This window comes from Lotus japonicus, chromosome 2 (genome assembly GCF_012489685.1).
Source record: "Lotus japonicus ecotype B-129 chromosome 2, LjGifu_v1.2".
Classification (NCBI taxonomy): Eukaryota; Viridiplantae; Streptophyta; class Magnoliopsida; order Fabales; family Fabaceae; genus Lotus; species Lotus japonicus.
The window spans coordinates 31,314,414-31,324,066 of record NC_080042.1 but is presented as its reverse complement, the minus strand read 5'-3'; positions in this window follow the sequence as shown (position 1 = coordinate 31,324,066).

The following is a 9,653-nucleotide window of genomic DNA, read 5'->3' as shown; positions in this document are numbered from 1 at the left end:
AGAAGAAATGATTGCAGTTGAGGGATTTGGGGGAGTGGGAGCGGCACATTAAATGGGAAGTCACAACGGCTGATGCTGATTGGTCTGAATTCAAATTGGCAGGCTTTATCATGATTTGAGGGGACGTTTCGAGGGCACGGTTGAGATTCTGCAGATTCGCTGACTTTTACATTTCTTCAGCATATTACACGAGGCCTACACGCGTCAGGCTACCATGATTCATGGCGGTCACGGCTGCGGCTGGGCGAGCGAGTTAAGCGTTGTCGCCGCCAGCCCACTTGTGGACTCGTGGACTCAGAGGGACCTGTTGAGTAAATCAAAATTTAGCTTTAGCTTTACCTACTATGCTATGTTGGCAACCATTCTTGTTCACTAGGCCTTGACACTAGTTAGCTTTTTCTCGCGCTTGCCGCCCTTGTTTTTAAAGACACTCTTAGCTCTCATGCTTCAAGCTCGGTGTCTTGTGGACTGGGCGAGACCCCCGGGGCCCTCACCCAGGGACGCTTGCCTCAAGGCGACGCGCGAGCCAGAGAATTGGGCCTCCCCCGAGAGGCCCAACCGGCCCACTAAAGACAGTTAGGAACGTTAGGCTCAATCCCTAGCCTATAAATAGGGTGCGGTTACCAATTGTAAGGGACTCTTAGCTCATTTGATAAATAAAAACTTGAAATTCAGTTACACTCTCTCTCTAAGCGGTTACACGCTCTCTCCCTCTCTAGATTCTCTCATTGCAATCCTTTCACTCTAGATACTATACCTTCTTTCTATGTTCTTGGCTGGAACAGTTTTGAATTGCCTCTCCTTCAAGTGCTTCTCCATTTATGGGGGGAAGGGAACTTTTGTTCTAACTTGGGTGTTCTGGTGCTGGTTAGTTTTGGATGAAAGAAGTGAAGGGATTGTGGTGGATTGGATCTCCTTATTGCCTCTGCTTCATGATGCTGGTTTAATTTCTGGACTAATGTTCAAATGGTGATAATGATTGTTGAATTTCTGCATTACACTCGAAAATAGCTTTTGCATACTCTGCTGTGTATGCTAAATCTTGCTCCATAAAGTCTCTTCCAAGAGTTTTCTGCACCACCATTCTACTGCCACCATAAAGCCTAAATATTGAGGAATCTTTATGGTATTCTAAAATGTTCTTCATTGGTGGAACAATAGAATTGTAAGTTATCATATCATTCTTATGTTTATGCACTCATGCCAATTTGTTGGTAATGCTATGAATCATAGCTATCACTTTCATGTAAAGCTTAGAAATCTTATACTTATTTTCTAGTACTTAACGCAACAAGTACTGCTTATGATGCATACCTGCCATTTGATTCAAATGTAATCAAAGATTATTTAAACCTTTGATGAACTTTTGATTGCTTTCGTTTTTGGTCAGAGTATTACTAAAGTTGCATAAAAATATTGAAGTGGGGGTTTGAATCGTGGGGGTATCCAGTTGGCTTTGCAGGATGTTACTTTTATTTGCTACTTCATACTGATGTGAAGTAGGGGCTTGATGTGAAGTAGGGGCTTGGTTAGATCTGGATTCTATACTTAGCTTTTTTGGTTGGGATGATTTTTATGTTGCTGTTGTACCATTTTTCTTTTCCATGGGATGAAGTGGTGTCTCTAAATTCTGATGGATGAATCTGCTGTGTGGCTTTTGTGTTATGAATCTGCTGTGTGGCATGTTTCTTTAGTGTTGGAGTGGAAGAAAAAACTGAGTTTTGGAAGACGATGCTAATTCTTTATGGTTTTAATGTGATTTTGGTGTTCTTGGTGTAATTATGGTGTTATTGAAGTAATTTGGTGTTCTTAGGGTTTTCAATGTAATTTTGGTGTTCTTGGTGTAATTTTGGTTTTCATGATGTTATTCTTGGTTAGCTTCTATGTTAGTTTAGCCGGTTTTATTTTTTTTTTCTAATTTTTCTCAACTTTTGCATCGGCTTTAGAATGCTGCAATTTTATTTTATCTCGCCCAATTTTATGATGAATGGCCATGGAAGCAATGTTGGGGGGACCTTGACCAGAAATGTCTTTGAGGAGCATGTTGTCAAAAGTTCGATTCATAAAATCCAAACCGTTGAAATGAGGATCAGACAAACTCATCAAGGTAGGGAGAGCCTCGCCTCCAACGGCTGAACTAGAGCCAGCATGGGCAAACGGTGTCAGCGGGCGGTTAATCAGCGCATTTGGATCTCCCCGGGGTGGCGGGACATTATCATGTCCCTTCTTTTTCTCTACCGGTTTACCTCTTGAGGCCAAACCGGATTGATTTAGAGTCGTCTGGTGCAAGGGTTTGTCACCAGCAGCTTTTTCAGTGGCGCTTGAAGTTTTCTGGCACTTAGGGTCTCTGATGTTATCTGAGTCTGAGGTACCTTCAAGTTTTTTCTTCTGCTCAGCATCAGCAGCTCTTTTTCTCGCCGCCTCAACAGATTGGGCGAGATACTCTTTCATCTTCAAAGGGCTGGCATCAACCTTACCTTTACCCATCATGGCTGCACAAGAAAGTATCACAGTTAAAAGTCGTGAGTGAATGAAAAAGCAAGTTATATGTAAAGATCATTAACTTACTAAAAAATTGATTTAAGGTGCCAGTTTTTGACGCCTCAATCAACTCATGACCAGAGAATACAGGCAATGACCGAAGATAATCAGCAACCTCTCGCTCGGAATCGTCTAAGGCGTCATAGGAAACAGATATTTTTCGGCGAGGATTTTTTGTCCAGTAAAAGGGGAAGAGAGGGCTATTGTTGGAATCCCGGAACAAGTTCTTTACTTCAGGCGACTCAACAACTTTAAAATACTTTTTCTGCCACACTTTGTAATGACTCTTAAGAGCAGTAAAACGACTCATTTTCTTGCGGGCTAGGAGAGGAACCCACTTCACGGAAGTAGGTTTTTTAGTAACAGATTTATAGAAAAGAAAAAACAAAGGGTAGGTGGGCGTGAAGCTCAGATGCTCACACACGATTACGAAGCAACGGATGAAGCCCTAGTCATTGGGCTGGAGTTGGCAAGGCGCCACATTCAAAAAAGACAAAACATGACATATGAAAGGCGAAAAAGGAAGTTTAATGTTCAAATCAGTGAAAAAATAAACATAGACGTAAAAGAAGTCGGACGACTCATCTGACGAGCCTTTTCGCAAAAGAACACAGTCATCCTCGCCACAGGGAAGAACATTTAGCTGAAGGTCATCGTTACATGAGGTGGCGGGATTTACTTTCGTGAACCCTTGAGCAGATACTCGAAGTGAATTAATACTCCCAATACTACCCCAGATAGAGCGCCACAGACACTTATCTTCAACTAAATGTGCATCTGTTCGCCATTCAGGAGAGGATAAACCTTCATTGGAAGAAAAGACAGAATCAACAGAACCGGCTGGCCCGGAATCCTCGTGAATGAAAGGCGAGGAGTGAATTTCAATAACCGAGGGGGTAGAAATTTCCTCGTCCGTTGAAGGTGAAGAAAGCTCTAAGGAAGAAACGCTAACACTATTCAATGACATACTGCGTAATTTCTTGAAAGGATAAAAGAAGAAGATGAATAGCGTCAAGAAAGAGAAAGAAAATAAAATGAGAAAAAAGGATGTAAAGAACTCACCGGAGGAAGGGATGAGAGATTGGGTAAAGAGAGCGTCGGCTAAAGGAGAACACCGCGCAATGACGACGGCCGGAGTAAGCGAGGATTCACCGTAGTTCAAAGAGGAGAAAGTGAGAAAATTTCTGAAAGTAAAAAAGTGAAGAGAGGTAAAAGAGGTTTTATAGGGGAAAAGAGGAGAGAGAATGAGTGGGGTGAATAGCGAAGCGTCGTGGGATTCGAAATTTTGAATTTTAAATTTTTTGAAAAGGTGTGAAGTGAAAAAGTATCATAACATCCTAGGTTTCCACCAAACGAAGCAACTCCTCGAGACACACAAATGGAAACTGCATTCATTGCAAATGATGACGAATCCCGGGAAACAAGGATTGCGTGTGTCAGTGGAAAAGACTTGATTGACGGTTGAGAAAACAAAACACAAAAAATGGCGACATATCAATAAACACAAATTTGGCGATATATCAACAAACATAAAAAGTGGCGGCATATCAACAAAACATAAAAAGTGGCGACATATCAACAAGTAAGGAAAGTGGCGATATAACAACAAACGAGAAAGGTGCGATATAGAATAACCAATACATTTACAAACGACTTCACCAAAAATCACCCAACGAGTAATGGAGGCAGGCGATGAAACAGCATACTGAAGACATTTCGACTCAATCTACCTGAGCCTCATGTCTTGGGGGCATGTGGACTGGGCGGGACATAAAGACCTCTATGCGCGCCCAAAACAAGCAATCAGTTGGACGAAAGAAGACATGGCGGGAATTGACAAAATACCGAGGAATTCTCGCCCCCTTTAAGTGGACCCGTAAGCCAGCTGGAAGATTCTCTTGGATTTGTCTTATGTGCATAGGGATTTGGGCCCTGGTTGTCAGGCCCAAATGTAGAAAAAGTCCATGTCATGACCATACCCCTCTATAAAAGGGAAGGTCATCACCTTGTACCGGAGACTTTATGACCATTAATGAGAATATTCTCTTTTATTACATCTTTGCTATTTTAGTGCACTGCTAGGGTTTGTTTTTTGTACCTTTCTTACTTAAGCTTACCTTAGAACGCAACAATACCTATACACACACACACACACACAATATACAATATTCGAATCTAAGACATTTCTTAAGGGGAATAAGGCATCCACAAATATATTTTAAATCAATGTTCTATTAAGATATTTATTTACATAAATTATTTTAATATTTTTTATTGTTATATTACTAAAATTGTTCACATGTAAATTATGTGTACTTTTGCCAGTGTAACTTTTTGGTCGATAAATATCAATGTAATTATTTTTATTAGCGTCTTGTTTTACTTCTTTTTAGAGAACAGAGTTATGTCATGGAGCCTTTTGTCATGTTACATTCTATCTTATACAACAAACGTAAAAATTAGTTGGTAGTTGAATAACTTATTGATTTGAAATTTTTATTGATAAGTTTTTAGTTTAATGTATATAATACAAAGGAAATTTTTCTTTTTTTTATGTATTTATAAAAAAAATTCAATTGAGTTTTACATTTTAGTATGTAGTTGAATAACTAATGACTTAGACAATTTTATTCAATTTCAATATTTTAATTTAATTTATTTAATATAAAAGTTCAAAGTGACTTTTACATTTTAGTAGGTAGTGGAATAGATTAAGACTTTGGAAATTTTAATTAGTTTTTTTATTTTATTATTTAAGGTATTAATATACAAAAGAAATGTTTTATCATTTAATGCATTTAATGTAAAGGAGTGCAACTAAACTCAAGTCTCCTTTATATATATATATATATATATATATATATATATATATATATATATATTCTCACATTTTGTTCGCAAGAAATAAGGAGTCCTAAAGAGGGGTTCGGAAGCAGAAGTAGAGAGAAGAGAAGAGGATTAAGAGAAGTAGGACGCCACCTTGCAGGGGCTTAAACAGAGAAATAAAAAGTGCAGTAAGTAAATAAAAGGAGGCTCAGCCTTACATATAACTTGAAGAAGATAAGATTGAAATTACATAAACTATTATAGAACTTTTACAAAAACTGAAACAGATTGAAAGATTGAAAGAAAGAAAAACAGAGAGAAGTAGCTTACAGTCGCTCAGCTCTCAAAGTGTTTCTCTATCTTGGTGTATCTAAACTCTGTTTCAGTTTTTGTAAAAGTTCTATAATAGTTTATGTAATTTCAATCTTTTCTTCTTCAAGTTATATGGAAGGCTGAGCCTCCTTTTATTTACTTACTGCACTTTTTATTTCTCTGTTTAAGCCCCTGCAAGGTGGCGTCCTACTTCTCTTAATCCTCTTCTCTTCTCTCTACTTCTGCTTCCGAACCCCTCTTGGTATCAGAGCCTGATGGGGAAGTAGGAACATGTTAATTAAGTTAGATATAAGTTGTTTATCTGCTTTGTTCTAACATAATTAAGCACTATGGAAACGGATCTAGACTGGTAGTACACTTTGAACTAAACTAAAATGAAAACCTTTCTTGAAGATCTCCTAGGATTATTACTTTTCAGACTTATGATCATATCTGCAGCGGAGGCATTAAGGCAGTAAGTCCCTGTGCGGCAGTAAGTCTATATTTGGGCCATACTACGGATATGATATGTTATTTCTGAATATTTTTAATGTCCTTGTTTAGTTTCTTTTTGTGGTGGCTTAAGTCTGATCCAGATCTATACTGCTCAACTATTAAGAACAACTCAATGCATAACTTATATTTCTAATTTATTTATCTGCTTCTATAGAACCAGGTGATGGCGATGATACTTACGGGTAAGGAAGGTCTGTCTTTCCTGATGCTTCGCTCTTTCTCTTCCAAGCTTTCTTTCAGATCTTCCCAACCCTCTTCTTCTTCCATAGATCATCATCATCAATCCAATCAATTAAAATCAAAAAATGTTTTCAAAGAAGAAATTCATTTTGAAGACATCAATCAAGATCTCGATAACTGGGAAATTCCAAAAATTTCTCATACTGAGATCTTTAAACCAAATGGATCTTTCTTCAAAAGATCCGATTTCATAATCAAAACTGTTGAACAGACCTACAAACTCAGAACAGATGACGAGGAAATTCACCTGCTTTCTGAAAGATCCATCAAAGATCACATCAATAGGAATTTTAACTATCTTCATATTGGTAGTGTTCAAGTAGGTCTGAAACCCATGAATAGGAAGTCTCTTGATATTGCTGTACTTCTTTGTCTTAGGGATGTTAGACATAACCGTTTCCATGATTCCCTCTTAGGCACGGTTGAAACCAGCCTGAGCAATGGACCAATCTTTTTCAATTGTTTCCCTGACCTAACGATTAGTCAGGATGATATGAACATCCTTGACGTTCTCTTCCTAAATATCAAGCTTCACGGCCTTGATATGAAGGATGATTCTGTCCCTATCTCGTTAATCTATAGGGTTCAATACAAGGTAATGAACTCTATCAAATCTTATTTCTTGCGAACTAATTGTGAGAAATCTGGAGAAACAACTCTTTTCCTTACAGATTATGATAAGTCCAATGTTATTGTTCCTAAAACTATCCAATGTAGCGATATCACCCTTCTTGAAAAATGGTCTTTGGAAAAGGCTGCTCCTGCCCAACCTGTTCAAACCCCTGAGTTTCGAGAAATCATTCAACACCAATCTGGTCAAGTTGATCTTATCTTTGATAGAATAAATTCCTTCTCTATCCCTAGATCTGTTAGGACATCCTCAAATGATTTTCAATCAGCCATGTCCAGAAGAAACCAACCCGAGTCAAGTGCTCGTCCTTCAATTTCTCATGATGGATCAACCATCCATCTTGCAGGATATGTCAATTCTACTCCTGTCAAGACCACCTATGACAAAGGTGAAGAAGATCATCAATCCACTTTGTCTCCAACATATTCTTCTCTAGAAACCACTGGAGAAACTTCGGATTTCATTGGAACAATCACTGCTGAACTTGTCATTGACAAAGAAGGCATCCGTAAAGACTTTTACTCTGATCGTTGGACTGAGCAAAGAAAATGGTTCTTTGCAAATTACCAAGGTAAGAGGAGAAAGAAAATCCAAGACCGATTTTATGGGTTCCTTGAACTCGTTCAACAAAATATCTTCTTCTTTGACTGGTTTCATGCGTACACCATTAAGAAGAAAATCCCTTACCCTTATCAAGTCGACGTTATTAGTTGGCAACTTAAGGATGGCAAAGAAACTCTCTCAAACTTACCTCCTAAAACTCCTTTCTTCCTTAAAGGAGCTCAATCTGCACCTGTCTTGGCTTCTCCCTTCAAAACCAGAGAAGGAGAAGGTGATGTCACCAGCAAAGACATCAAAGACCTCATGGAACAAGCCAATTATACCAACAAGTTTCTTCAGACCCTTGGAGAATCCCAAACGAATGATTCCTCTGGAAAAGGGAAAGGAAAGGTCAAGATTGAACCTTCTTCTTCCTCTGCTCCTCCTGATATCCCTAAAGGATGTCAACTGGAAAAGCCTCTATTCAAGCCTTTCCAAATCAGTAGCCGTTCTAGGCACTCGGCTCAATCTCTTCGTGCCAAAAATGAATCTGATAATGAACTTCTTCAAAAGGTTGTTGAGCAACTTAAGCTTCTCAATCAAGTGGTTCCTGAATCTCCTGCTATCACCCCAGTAGCAGCCCCTGCTCCTGTTCCTCCAACAGCAGCTCCTGAACCTGTAATCCGTCGAAGTTCGGCACGCAATACCTCTGCTTCTTTGAATAATATCGAAGAAGGAGAATCTGATGTTCAATCTGTTAAGAGCAGTATTCTTGCTGTTAACCCAGTCATTCACAATTCTAAGAATCAGTGGAGGAAGGAAACCAAACTCTATTACCCTAGAGCCACTGCTCCAGATCTTGGGCAGCCAATCACTTTTAAATTCTCCAAACCTCCCTTTGTTAAGACCCTTAACATTATATCTTACAAGGAGAAGCAAATCAATTTCCTCAAAGAAGAAATCTCTTACAAGAATATTGAGGTTCAATTACAACAACCCTCTGTCAAATCAAGGATTGAAAATATTTTAGATAACATTCAGTCCAGCATTTGTTCTAATCTACCAAATGCTTTTTGGGAAAGGAAGAGCCATATGGTTGAACTTCCTTATGAAAAAGATTTTTCTGACAAACAAATCCCTACTAAAGCTAGGCCAATCCAAATGAATGAAGAACTTATTCATTTTTGCCAAAAAGAAATCAACGACCTTCTGCAGAAAAATCTGATTCGTAGAAGTAAGAGTCCCTGGTCCTGCGCAGCCTTCTATGTCAATAAACAGGCTGAGATAGAATGAGGAACCCCCCATGCTTGTTATCAACTACAAGCCTCTCAATCAAGCTCTTTGTTGGATTATGTATCCTATCCCCAACAAAAATGACAACAATGTTGATGTTGGTGATTTTCTGGAAATCATTAACCATGTCATCATCCAGAAATTTAATATCAACATTAAGATCATTATAGGAGATTTTATTTTAGAAACTCCAGCACTTTTTGACACTGGTGCTGATCTGGTTCAATCAAGTGGTTCCCGAATCTCCTGCTACTACCCCATCATTTTAGTTTAGTTCAAAGTGTACTACCAGTCTAGATCCGTTTCCATAGTGCTTAATTATGTAAGAACAAAGCAGATAAACAACTTATATCTAACTTAATTAACATGTTCCTACTTCCCCCTCAGGCTCTGATACCAAGAGGGGTTCGGAAGCAGAATAGAGAGAAGAGAAGAGGATTAAGAGAAGTAGGATGCCACCTTGCAGGGGCTTAAACAGAGAAATAAAAAGTGCAGTAAGTAAATAAAAGGAGGCTCAGCCTTCCATATAACTTGAAGAATATAAGATTGAAATTACATAAACTATTATAGAACTTTTACAAACACTGAAACAGATTGAAAGATTGAAAGAAAGAAAAACAGAGAGAAGTAGCTTACAGTCGCTCAGCTCTCAAAGTGTTTCTCTATCTTGGTGTATCTAAACTCTGCCTAACAAGGTTCAGAGTAAGCCTATTTAAAGAAAAAATTGAGCTTTGTTTGAATAGTTCCGGTTGAA